The sequence below is a fragment of the Peromyscus maniculatus genome, chromosome 22, assembly GCF_049852395.1.
Source record: "Peromyscus maniculatus bairdii isolate BWxNUB_F1_BW_parent chromosome 22, HU_Pman_BW_mat_3.1, whole genome shotgun sequence".
Lineage (NCBI taxonomy): Eukaryota > Metazoa > Chordata > Mammalia > Rodentia > Cricetidae > Peromyscus > Peromyscus maniculatus.
The window spans coordinates 55,052,736-55,068,639 of record NC_134873.1 but is presented as its reverse complement, the minus strand read 5'-3'; the positions used below and the strand labels follow the sequence as shown (position 1 = coordinate 55,068,639).

Here is a 15,904-nt window from a genome sequence, read left to right as displayed (position 1 = left end):
GGGTTGGTGTCTAGACTATGGAAAGAACTGAAACAACTAACACCATGAAAAAAAATTCGAAAACTGGGGCATGAAACTAAACAGAGTTCTCACAAGATTAACTGCAAATGGCCAAGCATTTTTTTTTCAAATGTTCAACATCTTTAGCCATCAGGGAAATGCAAATTAAAACTACTTTGAGATTTCATCTCACCCCAGTCAGAATGGCAAAGGTCAGGCAAACGAAGAACAGCAAATGCTGGCATGGGTAGGGAGAAAGTGACACTTAAGTCACTGTTGGTAGGAGTGCCAACTGGTGCAGCCACTGGGGAAATCAGTGTGGAGGTTCCTCAAGAAGCTAGAAATAGACTTACCATATGATCCAGCAATACCACTCCTGGGCATAGTCCCAAGGACTCTGTATCCTACTACTGAGATACTTGCTCATCCATATTCATTGCTGTTCTATTCACAGTAGCCATTGGATGGAAACAACCAAGATGTCCATCCATTGAAGAATGGATAATGAAAATATGATTCAGATACACAATGGAATGTTATTCAGTTGTAAAAAAAAAAATGAACTCATGAAATTCCCAGGTAAATGAATCGAGTAGAATACTCATTCTGAATGAGGTAACCCAGGTCCAGAAAGACAAATGTTGCATGTTTTTTCTCATATGTGGATATTAGCTTTGAGGTTTTATTTTTTTTTCCAGAGCTGAGGACCGAACCCAGGGCCTTGCGCTTGCTAGGCAAGCACTCTATCACTGAGATAAATCCCCAACCCTAGCTTTGAAGCTTTAAATGTGTGCTTTCAAACTGGAGTGCCCACAGAGGGCAGGAACCAAGGGTGTCAGGGTTCAGAGCAAAGAGGAAAGAACACAAGGGGTATAAAGGGGGAAATGGAATAGGAAGAATAAGACAGAGAAGAGAGTATAGGGCAGGATAACCAATACTAGAGACCTTTGAACATGACATATGGAAACCTACTACTATATGACCTTCCTAAAATACATATACACACATACATTTAAGGAGTTAAAATAGTTACCCTATAATGTGGGTGGACAATGCCTCCCCAAGACACCATAGTCTATCAGATAAAAAGCCCAGTGCCAGGTATGGATTACTTCTTTGCAAGTTGTTTGTTAATGGGGTCCTATTGACTCTGCCCCTAAAATATTATGGGCTATTGCCATTGCTCTTGGATACCCTCCAGAACTTGGCAGTAAGATCCTATTGCTCACATCTTTAATCCCAGCACTAGGGAGGTAGAGACAGGAACATAAAGTGTGGGTGGAGACAGGATTCAGCCTTTCAGTCTGAGGATGCGTAGAGACAGAAGCTCGCTTCCTTTCAGCTGAGGAGTTGGTAATGTGAGAGGTGGCCATGGCTTGTTCCTTTGTCTCTCTGATCTTTCAGCATTTACCCCAATACCTGGATCTGGGTTTTTATTAAGAACAATTAGAATTCATGCTGGCGCCCAAAGTGGGGCTTGAACCCACTACTCTGAGAATAACAGTCTCATACTTTACCGACTGAGCTATCCAGGCATTTATAATTAATATAAGCCTCTGAGTGATTATTTGGAAGCCTGTTGCAGGATGGAGTGGGACACAGAAAAGCCTCTCTACAAAGGGACCACACAGCTGAATCATAGGACATAGAGAAATCAAGCTAGTACTGACCTGGAAGCTTCATCCATACAGGCTAGCTTTAATAGTTATGGAAGGTTCTTCGCATGCTACAAGGGGAGAAAATTGACCAACAGTCTTACCAAGCTGTGAGCTCTGTGACATACGGTAACATAATCCCTGGCAAGATAATGTCCAATGACGTAATAGTGACATAAATGTTATTGAAGTAGCCACTTTCTGATTAGGTTTAAAGCCTGCATCACAAGACAAACCAGTGGGGCCAAAAACCCAGCTGGCTACGTCACAAGCATTAGAGGAGAACCTAGTACTATTATTCTGCTAAATGGACATAGTAATAAACTGCCCCTTTTCTTATATTTACACCCACAGATTAGTGCATCTCTCAACCCAGATCAGAGAAGCTTTTTTTTTTTTGCCATAAATGGCAATTGATACAGAGACTCATAACCTGTCAACCTGTAGAGAATTAGAATCTGTGGAGTACTCAGCTTTAAGTGGGGCATCTCTATCACATATGCCCTGCCTCCTTCTCCCCACCCGAAGACTCAAGGATCATTGTGGAAGATGGAGATGGAAATACTGTAAGACCCAGAGGGAGGAGATGTCTACTGTGAACCAGTATTTGTCAGATGTGACATCACAGTTGCACACATGAACTCGCAGAGGCTGGGACTACACACGTAAGACTTGTACAAGATCAAGCCAGGCAAAACCCCAGCTCGGAAAAGGGAGAGGCTCATGAAATCCCATGCCTACTTGGGAAACTATTGGAGTTGATGGCAATTTGGAAAAGAGGAGTCAGTTTTCCTCAGGGCCTCAGGCCTCAGGCAGCTACCTGTGTTCTCATACACTGCCCCACATCCGGGCACATAGGGTTAGCACTAAATAAACTCAGAGGGTATATATATATTTTTTAAAATAGAGAAAGAGAGCACAAAAAGTTGGGAGGGAAAAGTAATAGGGGGATCCAGGAGGAATGGAATGGGAGGTGGATTTGAACCAAACATATTGATATTAATGAATTTAAAAATATTAATAAAATATTTTTGAAAAATAATCCTTTTCTTAGGCTGGCAATATAGCCCAGTGGGTAAAAGTGCTTGCTTTGTCTTGTGAGCATGGTAACAGGAGTTTGACCCCTGAGACCTATGGTGGAAGGAGAAAATCAACTCCTAAAAGTTGTCCTCTGACCTCTACATGGGCGCACAAGCACGCACACCCCACAACAATAAATAAATAAAATAATTCTTTTCTAGGTGATTGAGAGATCACTCAGGGGTTGAGGGTGCTTACTACTCTTCCAGAGGACCTGGATTCAGTTCCAAGGCTCCACATGGTGGATCACAACACCTATAATTTCAGTGCCAGGGGACCCAACACCCTCTTCTGTCCTCTATGATTTGCATGCATGTTGTTCATATAGGTACACTCAGGCACACACACACATAAAACGAAAGACATATTTACTAATCCTTTCATCCACCCCGCTTTCCGGGACAGAGATGCCTCTATCTTGGACAGTGAGACTCCGACCAAAGACTCAGGCCGCCACTGGTCTGACGATCTCGGTCCATCTTCATCTTGTCTTCCCTGGGGCTCCCACCCAGACTTTTATCTTCTTCAAGATGCTGCTCTTTGGGGTTTTTCCATTCCCCCAAACCTAACAATGGAATGACTTCAGAAGGGAATTGTTGCTAACAGACTCCGTGGCGAGTCCATCTGTGCAGAGCTCTAGTGCTCCTGGAAGACATCATCCGTCAGTCACGGTGCCCCACCCAGCCTTCGCTGACAACGCTTCTCAAAGTCACCTTCTAGGTGGCCATTCGTATCAAAAACAATTATGAATGACACCTAATTACCAGTAGTCCTGCTTCAGGATGACAAAGCAGGACAGGTCACTCAACTCACACACTTCTTGATCCCAGGAGACCTGGGTAAATGCCTCTAGAGTTTCCAGGTTAGGACGAGGGTCCCTGTCCTTCCTGTTAGTCCTAGGTGCGATCTAGCCCAAATCCTTTCCCCTCCAGAGGCTGGCTTATCAGTCCCATGCCCACACACATCACAAAGAGAACAATTAAGGACTGTCAAGTACTGGCTTGTGGGAAGACTGAAATGGGTAGAGGACTCACTTAGGAGAACTGGTCTGGCATGAGGAGGGGGATATGAAAAGAGGTATCTAAACGACCACTCAACTCATGCCATCCAGGCCTAGGTAGGAATAAACATGAAGCTAAGAACAAGGGAGTCAGGATCTCATCCAGCCTTGCTTGTAATTAGTGATGGATGAAAGATGCTTCCCCTCAGATGGCTCATCCCAAAATGAGCTAGCTCCACAGCTCCCAGCCCTAAAATTACACTTTTCTATCTAACACAAAAGCAACCTTGGCAGCCCTGAGGACCTCTTCATCTTGGTGGGCTAGGTACATCTACAGTCCTTACGGCTCCCCACCACACACACACACACACACACACACACACACACACACACACACACACACACACACACTGTGAGATCTCCCCCAACAGAGATACACAATGTGAGGGTTCCTCCCAACTAAGACTACACAGAGATACACAGAGATACACACACACACAGAGTGAGGGCTCCCCCAACACACACACACACACACACACACACACACACACACACACACACACACACACATACACTATGGGAGCTCCCATCCAGCATCTCCCTGGCAGCTGGCTCAGGGAGGGAGGGAGGGCTGCCTGCATTTGGAGACTTCACCTTCTCCAGACGGTAAGCAAACAGGAAGCCAGGGAGGAGTGATAATTGCTAAATTGACACTCTGACAGCACCTGTTGAGTTTCCTCTAATGATGTGAAAAGTCGGACACCCAGGGAATAACAGTTCCTTACGGTTGTTAGTGTTGGTCGTGATGTTCCATCAGAGATGACAGGAACAGGATCCCCCTAATGATTTGTAACTGTTCTGCTTCTCTGGCCTCCAAGCTCACAAATATCAGCAAACCAGGTACATAAGCTATGCCTGCCATGTGCCCTTCCCTGGCACTGGTCAAAGACACATTGAATGGGATAGTAGAGAAAGAACTGGAGACCCGCTCCTTACTAGCCAGATATCTATCGTGTTTATTTGGGGTACCAGGCTAGTTTCTTGGCCACTGAGCAGCAGTAAGAAGTCCATCATAAGATCAGAGAGGGAGCAAGCGTGATTGGCTGGCCTGACTAGGAGCATCCTAAGTGAGGAGACCTGAGATCAGCCTTGGAAGATGTGTGGCTTCTAAGAACAAGCCAACTGCCCTGAGCAAGGGAGCATGTCTTCCACGTCCACAGCCAAGCTGCAGCAGGAAGTGAAAGTGAAGGTGAGCTTGGGCTGACAATGGAGGAGAACAGTGCTGTTCTTTAGGTTCTTGCTCATAAGATCTCTCAAATACATGATCTCACTGAGCTGGGGCAGGAGCCACAGAGCCAAACTCTCCTAGAGATTCTCTTTCAAGGATGTGCATATGGCTTTGCAGGCTGGCATAAGTGTCCCAGTCTCACCTCCATGGAACCCAAAATGCTTGCATCTCAAGCTAGCCCTGAATTTCAAGTCAATAAGCATCTTCTCATTAGAGCAGAGTTCAGGTGACAGACAGAGACCCACCAGATGGCTGTGAAACCTTAGGCAAGCTCTCCAATGGTCCTTTCTTTCTTTGTACTTCAGCAGAGTTGTGACATGGATCAGTAAGGTCTCTCTCTCTCTCTCTCTCTCTCTCTCTCTCTCTCTCTCTCTCTCTCACACACACACACACACACACACACACACACACACACACACACACACACACATACCTGTTTCCCAACAGCTCTCTTTGAGCACCTTTCATTGACAGGTCCTGTGTTCCAAGACTTTCCCTTATTCTCCAGAAGTCATGGTCCCAGGAAGCAGAAAAGTCAAGAGTTGGCACAAGTAAACAACATCACTGCACATTTTGTGAGTGGGGATGAAGGGACACAGACCTTGATGAAGAAGGGCAGACGCATCTCTGATTGTGTAACTAGCTCTCACCAGACTTAAAGTTTCATAGCAGGTCTCATGTATAGCATCAGAGAACAGAAACATAATGCTACCCTGCCTTGGAATCCAGCTGGGTGATATTGGGCAAGTTACTTACCCTTGTTACATCTCTACCTTCTGTCTAAAAATTAACGATCATAATCATGTCTAATGCAGAGAGTTTTGGGAAGATTAGATAAATTAGTGTTCAGAACAGTATCTAAAAAGAACAAGAACAAGATATTTTTGGCTCAGCTATTCCAAGTACTAGGCCTCTGACTTGGGTTGGTGAGCTGTGTGTGTGTGGGGGGGGGGGGGGGTTGTGGGTGTGTGTGGGTATTTTCCTTTGTTTCCACACATACAGCCTCATTCTAGAAAGAGTTCCTAGAATTGTCATTCTCTTCTCAGTAAAGCAGGACACACAGTGGATGCTCAAAAACAGTTGATAAACGTATGTGAATGGTCTTTAAAAGGCTTTCAAATTTGTTTGCCTGAAGGAAATGAACAGATAAAGCTTTTCAAATATTCCAGTTGGGTTCTTGGTTGGCCTTCCTCTACCTCCAATATCCATACAAATATTGTGAAGCCCAAATCCACAGAGTTGAGCCCCTCAGCCTCTATATTTCCTGGTACTTAGGAAGACTAAAAGTGAGATCTCTCTTCCTCCCTCCCTCCCTCCCTCCCTCCCTCTCTCCCCCCACCTCTCTCTCTCTCTCTCTCTCTCTCTCTCTCTCTCTCTCTCTCTCTCTCTCTCTCTCTCTCTCTCTCTCTCCTCCACCTCTCTCTCCCTATCCTCCCTCTCCCTCCCCATTCTGCCTCTCTGCCCACCCCCTCTCCTGATACAAGGACAGCCATGTTCCCTTCCCCTCCCACCTACTCTAAAATCCAGCAGCTGATGGGTTTCTAGGAGCAACCTGCAGAGGCTTCCCCAGGGCTCAGTCCTATTCCTAAACTCCCTCTCCCCCAGGCAACAACATAATGTAGGAGGAGCTGGTCCTGAGCAGGACATGCTTTTTCTGGCTTGCCTTGTCCCATGATGCTATGGGCTCTCACCCTAGAAGGCTTTTAGAATAGCCAACAGCCGTGTTTAGTAGCTGATATCAGGCTAGGGTGGGGGTGCTCCTTTAACACCCCACTAGCTCTTAGCTCTGGGGTATCTAACTGTTTGCTCCAAGAGCAGCTGCACTTACACAGAGCACTCCCCGGAGTCTGGCATGGAGCCACTAGACAGGACAGTGACCTAGGTGCTGCAGGACAGGGGACACAGAAGGATCAGCCACTGGCAGACTAGGCAGCTAGACATCGCATACAGAAAGGGGAGAAACCCTGTGTTACAAAACAGTACACGTGAGGCTCGGTCCAATGCTGGCCAAAGACAAGGATGTCTAAATCCCAGCTTTGCCCATAAAACAAGTCTCTAGAATCTTGGCCGGTTCAGACAGGCTATTTCACTGGACCCTCCACCTAAAAATATATTTTATAAAATTAACTAAATTTACAGTGTGCACAATACTTGGGTAGGATAAACTCTGTTATTAAAACATTTCAGGAACAATTTACTAAACATTTGTTTCATTGACCTAAATAGACCATAAGCCACAACAAGGGAGCCAGCCCTCCTTATGGCCCTAAGTACACTTGCTGACCACTTCCAACTCATCAATAAATATTAGCAGCCAATTACAGCTGGGGACCAGGGAGGGATTAAAGTTCAAAGCATGCTAAGACTGCTGCTCTCTTAAGCCATACATGATGAGCAGGACCAAGGGGATGCTAGCTGCCCCTCTCCACCATCTGTGACAACACCAGCGGGAAAAGCATGTCATAGGCTCCCTTCTAATGGGGACCCACGCCCAAGAGGAGCTCACACTGTCCACATGGCAAAATTCCAGCAGGAAATGGACACAGGAAACTCAGCTTCAGCTGTATTTAGGGACAATGCCAGGTCCTGCAATGCTAAGCAGAAACCAAAGCATGTATCCAACATTTGTATCCCAGGACTCAGTTTCCATGTATGATTTTGCAGTGCAATATGGCCAACGTTAAATGAGAAGAGCATCTTATTCAATTCAAAGCCTGGGCGTATAGACCAAATCTTGCTGTCTTGTGTCTACACACTCACACATCTCTTGAGGGGTCATGCTGTTTATCAAAAATGGTTCCTCCAAGATCACCACTGTCTAGACCATTTTAAACTTTGAATTTCTTTTGAAGTCATCTTGGGACACTGTTGGGAATTCTAATACCACCTCTCAAGACATACTTGATTGAACTTAGATGTTCAAAATAAGCATGTATGTGCACAGCTACAACTTCTAATATCACTGGAACCATTATCCATCTGGTCCCGATCTAGGTTCCTCACAGATGATGTCACATGCAAGGCTTCCTCAGTCAGCAGTTGATGAGACAACAGCATCAGCCTCTATCCAAATAGAGATATACTCTCCAACCTGTGATTAAAACTGTTGTGTAATAGGCAAGATTAAGCCGGGCGGTGGTGGCGCACGCCTTTAATCCCAGCACTCGGGAGGCAGAGCCAGGCGGATCTCTGTGAGTTCGAGGCCAACCTGGGCTACCAAGTGAGTTCCAGGAAAGGCGCAAAGCTACACGGAGAAACCCTGTCTCGAAAAACCAAAAAAAAAAAAAAAAAAAAAAAAAAAAAAAAAAAAAAAAAATAGGCAAGATTATCCTAGGAAAAAAATCTGCTGGGGTTCGGAGGACAGAACCCAGACCAACCCAACCCTAGAAAACTTACGGCATGCTCTAGTATCTACAGTGTACATGCATCTAGCTCTATGTTCATTGATATCTGGATTCCATGGAGGAAACAAAGGGAGGCCTGTGTGCATTCAACCCTTTCTGCTTCTAAAGATCTGTCAAGTCCCTGGCTGTGAATGGGGGGTTGAGTGGAGCATTCTGAAGTAATTTGAATTCCCTGGAGGGTTCGGGCCATTTGCTTTTCGAATTGTGCCATAATACATTTTAATTTGTTTGTTGTGGTGAGGATTATGTCAGAAGACAAAGCCTCGCCCTCGGTGGGAGGCAAGCGGCCACAGGCCTTGTAATGGTCCACTCTGTTGAGACTCGCAAAACATACTCAGTTAATTACAGTTGGTTCACCCAACCCCATCACTATGGACTACTACTTCGCGTATTACTAAGAAAGAAAGAAAGAATGCTGCCATTAAGTATGCCAGGCTACCTTTGTAAGATGCATCTGGAATTCTTAGAGGCTGGAGGTGAAAACATGGCTTAGGTTCAAGGAAAGGATATTCACTTTTACTCTCAGCCTGGGTGTGATGTAATTAACCCTATCATCCCAGAAGGGGAAGAAGAGGTACAGGAGAGGCCCCACCCAAGGGACAACATAAGCAGCAGGCTTGGGACTTGGGTTTCTGAGCCAGCTCTTGGCGTCGCCCTCAGACTTCACAGCCTCCCTCAGGCTAAGCAACCCACCCATTGCTGCCAGCCAGGAGACACGTGGGACAGAGAGCTGTCCTCCCTCGGACTTTCCTTCCTTTTCCAGGAAACCTCACACCCTGTCTTGTGCCTCTCAGGCTGCAGAAACTGCATGTTCTGCCCAGCTCTGAAACGGTAGGTTCATCTCTCTCCATGCTCCCATGCTCTCATCTGGAACTCCCCCCAGCTGGAAGCCTGGGAAGCATTCTCCATCCACCCCAACCCGACTCCTCCTAGCCCCACCCCCACCCCTGCACTCCCACAGACCCAGCACGCCTCCATCATGGAGTGTCTATGGGGCCAGGGTGTCGGTGTCCGGGAGTAGAGTTCAGTCCCTTCTGCCTATACTCTGGAGCAGCTATCCAATTGTTTCTCTTTCTGTAGGGTTTTTTTTTCTTTCCCAAATCCATCTCTGAGATCATCTTCACACCTAATCTCCAATGAAACACTGAAAGTGGCCATTGTAAAATAATCCAAATTGTCCTAGCTACTCTTTGGCTTCAGGCTTTTTCCATCATTGCCTAGGCCTTCTTAAGCCTTGCATGCCAGGACCCCCATTCTCCATAAAACTGTAGGCAGCTCATGAATTTCAGAACACCAGTGTTAGAATCAGGGCTCAGCTGCTACTCACTCAGTTTGATTTTACTCATGCCATTCCATCAGCCTGGGATGACACTCCAAAGCTAACGCTTACCCAGCTTCTAAAACTGGCTCAGATATCTTTCTTTAAACAAACAAACAACAAAAAAAAAAAGATTTATTTATATTTATTGTATGTGTATTGTGAGTGTCTGCATGTCTGTATTTGTGCTACCTGTACGCCTGGAGTATTGTGAGTGTCTGCATGTCTGTAGTTGTGCTACCTGTATGCCCGGACCCAAGACAGCTAGAAGATGGCATCAGATGCCCTGGAACTGGAGTTCTCAGTAGTTGTTGGTTGGCCCATGTGGGTGTGGGAACGAAATCCTTGTCCTCTGCAAGAACAGCAAGTGCTCTTGCTCACTGAACCATCTCTCCAGCCCCTACAAGACCTTTTCTGAGCTATAGATCATGACATTTGTTTTGTTATTTAACATGTGCGTGCATGTCTGTCTGTGTGCGTATTGTGTATGTGTGTGCTCATGTTCATGTGTGAATGCGTGTGGGTATGCATGCATGTGGAGGCCACAGGTTAATTTCTGGTCTCGTCCTCAGAAATATCATCTATCTCATCTGAGACAAGGTCTCTTATTAGCCTGGGGGTTACCAACTGGACTAGACTGGTTGGCCTCTGATCTCCAGGATCCCCCTATCTTCACCCCACTCCCAGCTCTGGGGTTATAAGCATGTGCTACTATACCCAGCTTCTTATGTGGATGCTGGAGCTCTAACTGAAGCCCTTATGCTTGCAAAGCAAGTGCTTTGCCAAGCAAACAGCCTCCCCAGCCCCCCCCCACCTCAGTTTTGATTGCCTTAAGCGCTAACATACTGCAATGATCTCTTCTTTCTGCACATGGTGAATTCTGCCTGTGTGTGTTGAGGGGGGTGGGGTGGCTGCAGCTGTCCCTCATTCCCACCTGGAAATGCCTGGCAGAGTGTCGGTGCAGGGGAGCCAGTCAATGCAGACTGGCAGAAGGGGGGAAATAGCCAGCTTTAATGCTAGTTCAATCCCGAGTCCCTCCCCCCAGCTTAAACGTTAAGGCTCCCTTGTGATCCTCTGACTTGAGCCCCCAGGATGAAATTCCCCACGGGGCTTCCATCAGGACTTGACTCCTGCCCACCAGCCAGAGTGTGACTCCTTCCTGTTCTCTCTGTCCTTACTTCTGTGGAATGAAGGCTGCCCTCGAACCCCAGTCCAGGTGTGGCTCTTACTGCCTGAGCTCCATCCAATACCCAATGCCTATTAAAACCTGCCTCGGTACCTGCCAGGTGCTATGGGTCTGGCTGAGCTCCAGCCATTCTGGCCTGGCCTGGGACCACCATCAATAATAAAGTAACCTGAGCTCTCTGGAGTCAGAGCCTTGACTTTGGGGATTTTAGGAAGTGCTTTCTTTCTCTGCCTGGGCACCAAGAGTTGGGCTGCAATTACTGGACCCTTAGAGTTTACATCCCTCTTGTTCTGTTCCTTCTTGTCTCTCGGAAACACCCAGAGCACTTCTCTGACTCTACTTTATCACACTGTCCTGTTCCAAGCAGCCTGATGCTCCCATAACCACCCTGCCTCATCCCACCCCACCCCAGCAACCACATTTTCACCTATTCTGTGCTGGGCAGCCTGGGTGACTATAGGAAAATACTACTCATCTTGGCCACCTTGAAGGCTATCACCTTATCACATAGCCTGCTCTTCTTATGTTTCCCTGCCTGGTGACCAAGAAGCATGGACACACAAGACTTACAATAGCCTTACAGGGCTGCAGCCTGCTGGTAACAGACCCAGTTTATTAATTATGTGCATATGTGTGTGCATGTGTATGCGCATATGTGTGCATGCATGTGTTCATGTGTAGGTGCCTGCAGAGACCAGAGGAGGTAGATCCCTCTGGAGTTAAGGTTACACACAGTGTGAACTACCTAATACAGGTGCTGGGAAGCACACTTGGGCCCTCCGGAAGAACTCTTAACCACTGAACCATCCCGCTAGTCCTAACAATATACTTAATATAATTTGAATATACCTATATTTCATAAGGTGATTCTTTAGCTTACTGATAATGAATGTAAGTTGAATCATGACAGAGTCCAGAAAAGAAAAAAATGTAGGGCACAGTGTGGTGGTACATTATTATATTCCCATCACTTAGGAGGTACAGAAGGACAGTCATGAGTTCAAGGTTACCCTGGGCTATATAGTGAGACCTTGTCTCAAAAACAAAAACCAACCAACAAACCGGAATTGAAAATGAAGAGAGAGAAAATTGATAATGAATGAAAATGCTTACATTTTTAAAGAACTGAAAAAAATATATGAGTGGTGTGATCTAGACGTAGAGAGCCTGCCTAACACCCAGTGTGCTCCAAGCATTGTGTTCCCATCCCCAGAGCTCACACTTGCTCCCTCCCCCTCCCTCTCCCCCTCTCCCCCCCCCCTCTCTCTCTCTCTCACACACACACACACACACACACACACAAACATACATGAAAGAAGGAAGCCTTCTACTGAGCTTGACTTATACATAACTTGAAACAATCTTACAAATTCTTGACTTAAGAAACTCAAGACTCAAGTACAGATTAAAACAATAAAAGCTAGCCAAAAAAAAAAAAATCTATTCCCATCAAATGTGCAACTAGAATTTAACATTTTGCTAGCTTCCAACCACCAAAGCCCAAGTTTTACACCCTTTTTATTGTATCCTTGTAAAGGTGGAGCTGCCGAGCAAGGAGGCTCACACACGTTTGAACAGCCTGTTTCTTTGACGTAGAACCTTTCGGTAGCTGGACCTACGGTACAAGGATCTTCACGACGCTACAAGTGCAGGGGGCGTGGGTGGGAGGCGAAGCAGAAGGCAGTGCTAAGTTTCTCGGTTCAAATCACAGCTCTGCTACTTATGAAGCAGATGACAATTTGGGGGAGCCTCAGTTGTCACATCTATAAAATGGACATAGCAAAATCTAGCTCATATTATATGATCTATACGTGTAAATTCCCCTTTTTAAGAAAATTTTCTACAGTTACTTTTTACTGTTACCATCTGCTTTCTGTAACCTCACCCTGCCTGACCTCACTGGACCCCACTGTGTGCTTCATCAGGGGCACGGGTGACCTCACTCTTTGAAATCAGCGCTGGAGAAGGCACACTAGGTAAGTGTGCCCTCCCTACTGAGGAGTCCAAGCACCTCCTCTCCCATCCATCACATTATGCATCCTGCAAAGTCCTCTCAGGAGTGCTGGATAAAATGTAGACCAGGATCTCCACAGTATATAAAGAACTCAAGAAACTAGACATCAAAATACTGAACAGTCCAATTAAAAAAATGGGCTAAAGAGCTAAACAGAGAATTCACAAAACAAGAACTACAAATGGCTGAAAGACATTTAAAGAAATGCTCAACATCCTTAATCATCAGAGAAATGCAAATCAAAACGACTCTGAGATACCACCTTACACCTGTCAGAATGGCTACGATCAAAAACACCAATGACAGTCAATGTTGGAGAGGATGTGGAGCAAAGGGAACACTCCTCCACTGTTGGTGGGAATGTAAACTTGTACAACCACTGTAGAAATCAGTATGGCGGTTTCTCAGAAAATTAGGAATCGAACTACCTCAAGACCCAGCCATCCCACTCTTGGGCATATACCCAAGGAATGCTGATTCATACCATAAAGATACATGCTCAGCTATGTTCATAGCAGCACTATTTGTAATAGCCAGAACCTGGAAACAACCTAGATGCCCATCAACGGAAGAATGGATGAAAAAAATGTGGTACATATACACAATAGAGTACTACTCGGCAGAGAAAAACAATGAAAGCATGAAATTTGCAGGCAAATGGATGAAACTAGAAAAAATCATCCTGGGTGAGGTAACCCAAACCCAGAAAGACAGTCATGGTATGTACTCACTCATGGGTGGATTCTAGATATAAAATAAAGAACAATCAGACCACAACCCATAGAACCATAGAGGCTATATATATAGCATGGAGGTCCCTAGGACGACTGTGGCTTATAATAAATTTCCGTTTTACTCAATTATTGAAAAAAAATACCCAAATGAATGGAAACACATGAACTATGAACCAAAGGCTGAGGGGCCCCCAGCTGGATCAGGCCCTCTGAATAGGTGAGCCAGTTGATTGGCTTGATCAGTTTGGGAGGCAACTAGGCAGTGGGACCAAGTCCTGTGCTCACTGCATGAGTTGGCTGTTTGAAACCTGGAGCTTATGCAAGGACACTTGGCTCAGTCTGGGAGGAAGGGACTGGACCTGCCTGGACTGAGTCTACCAGGTTGATCGCAATACTCAGAGGAGGACTTGTCCTGGAGGAGGTGGGAATGGGGGGTAGGCTGGGGGTAAGGGGAGGGTGTGGGAGGGGGGAGAATAGGGGAATCCATGGCTGATATGTAGAACTGAATGGTATTGTAAAATAATATATATATAGACCAGAATGAGCCTCTGTCCCCTGCAAGCCAAGAGACTCAGTGAGGCCAGCCATAGCCATTCGCCTTCTCCCTGCAGCGAACAACCAGCTAATGCCATAACTGTGACAGACCTGGTCAAGCTCCCAGGAGAAGAGCAGTGTGGATGCAGAAAGCACCAGAGGTACCCCCCCCCCCCCCGTGGAATCTTTGTGAGAAGGAAGGGGCTTCGGCCAAACCAGAGTTCTGAAGTGCCACCCCCACCCTAAAAGGATGCACACCGCAGTCGGCCACTCCAAACCGCTGCCTTCCAGTGGGCGAGGCCTTCTAGCCCTGCCTAAAGGCTCAGTGACTCGGTGTCTCCTTCCAAAGGTTCCGTGAGCTCTGCAAGTTTGCAGAAAGTGGACACTGAGGGCAACCATGACCTTAGCCTGGTGCCTAGGAGACGGCAGTGGCCTGTAAAACATGGCTTCTGAGCCAGGAGAGGGAGCGGGTAGGCTACACACCTTTATACTGGGGCTTCTGGTGTGCTCTGGACGGTCTTAGGCAAGCCAGAGTTTGTGGCCACTTCGGAGTTGGGGAACAAAGTAAGGCGCCTCCCCCAAGCCCTGGGCTGCGTGTGGAATAGGACTAAGGTGACCTGAGTGCCCCAGTCACTGCTCACCTGGACAGTGAAGATAATGACACCTACCTGCTTGACCTCTTTCACAGAAGTGGCCACTGGCCATCTATAAAGATATCAGACACCCCCGGCAAGCACTGTTCTCTCCCTCCTGGCAAGGCTACCTCATTTAAGCGGAGGTTGATGCTCCTGAGTAAGTACTCTCTTGCCATCTCTAGCTGTAGAATTAAAGAACCCTTATGGCCTCTGAAACCTCTTCAGGCTCCATCATTCTTGACCAAGGCCCTGAGGGAAATGCTTGTTCATAAACAGCCATGGCTCCCCCTCCCTCAGTGACTGCAAAGAACCACTGACCACTTTCCCAGGACTTTGCACTCATTTCATCCTCTCAGCTACCTGAGGAGGCGGGGTTATCCGCTAACCCATTTTACAGATGGTGAAGCTGAGGCCAGAGGAGGTTAAGCTATTTACCTGGAACTGCATTGCCTGAGTTAAGAGGAGACAGTGCCCTGTCAACAACTTCAAGCTTGATGATCATTTCAGTTTAGTAACAGTAATAAAATGAGAGTGGATAGTAGCCACTGGTCACACATGTACTACTTGCTCTGCACTAAGGCTCACTGGCATAACAGAGATCATCAACACGCTTGGTGGTCATTACATCTCAAAAAAGTAGAAACAACCATTATCCTCTGGTTAGCCACCGGAAACCGAGGCATAGAGATCGAGGCTGTATGGTCTACTAATTTCTCTGCTTGAGAGATGACTGATAAGTTTTTTTGCACCCTGACAGGCCTCTCTGCCAACGCAGCAATCCAAATCAGACCAAATCAAGAAAAGGTCCAGTTTAATGGGTAAAGCGTTCCTGGGTGATTCCCTGGCCCCACAGAGAGGAGAAGGGGATGAGAGGCCGGAAGAGCCACGTGTCTGTTTTCCGGGATGCCGCTTATATACCCTGTGGGAGTGGTCTTGAGCCTCTCTGGGGGAGGAGCTGTGTTTGGCGGGCTTTGAAGGGGTGGGTTTGGGGAAACAGATGGGGGAGGGAGGGGAGTTGAGGTGAATTTTCCACCAGAACATTCCAGACTCTTTGGG

At 46.6% G+C, this 15,904-nt stretch overlaps 1 protein-coding gene and 1 non-coding gene across 4 annotated transcripts in view; both read right to left on the bottom strand.

The window, feature by feature from the left end:
* Prkce (protein kinase C epsilon) overlaps positions 1 to 15,904 on the bottom strand; it is a 505,293-nt gene that overhangs the window by 346,522 nt on the left and 142,867 nt on the right. The gene's annotated exons all lie outside the window — the stretch shown is intronic.
* Trnan-guu (transfer RNA asparagine (anticodon GUU)) lies at positions 1,463 to 1,535 on the bottom strand. The gene has a single exon. It is a non-coding gene; the product is annotated as a tRNA-Asn (tRNA).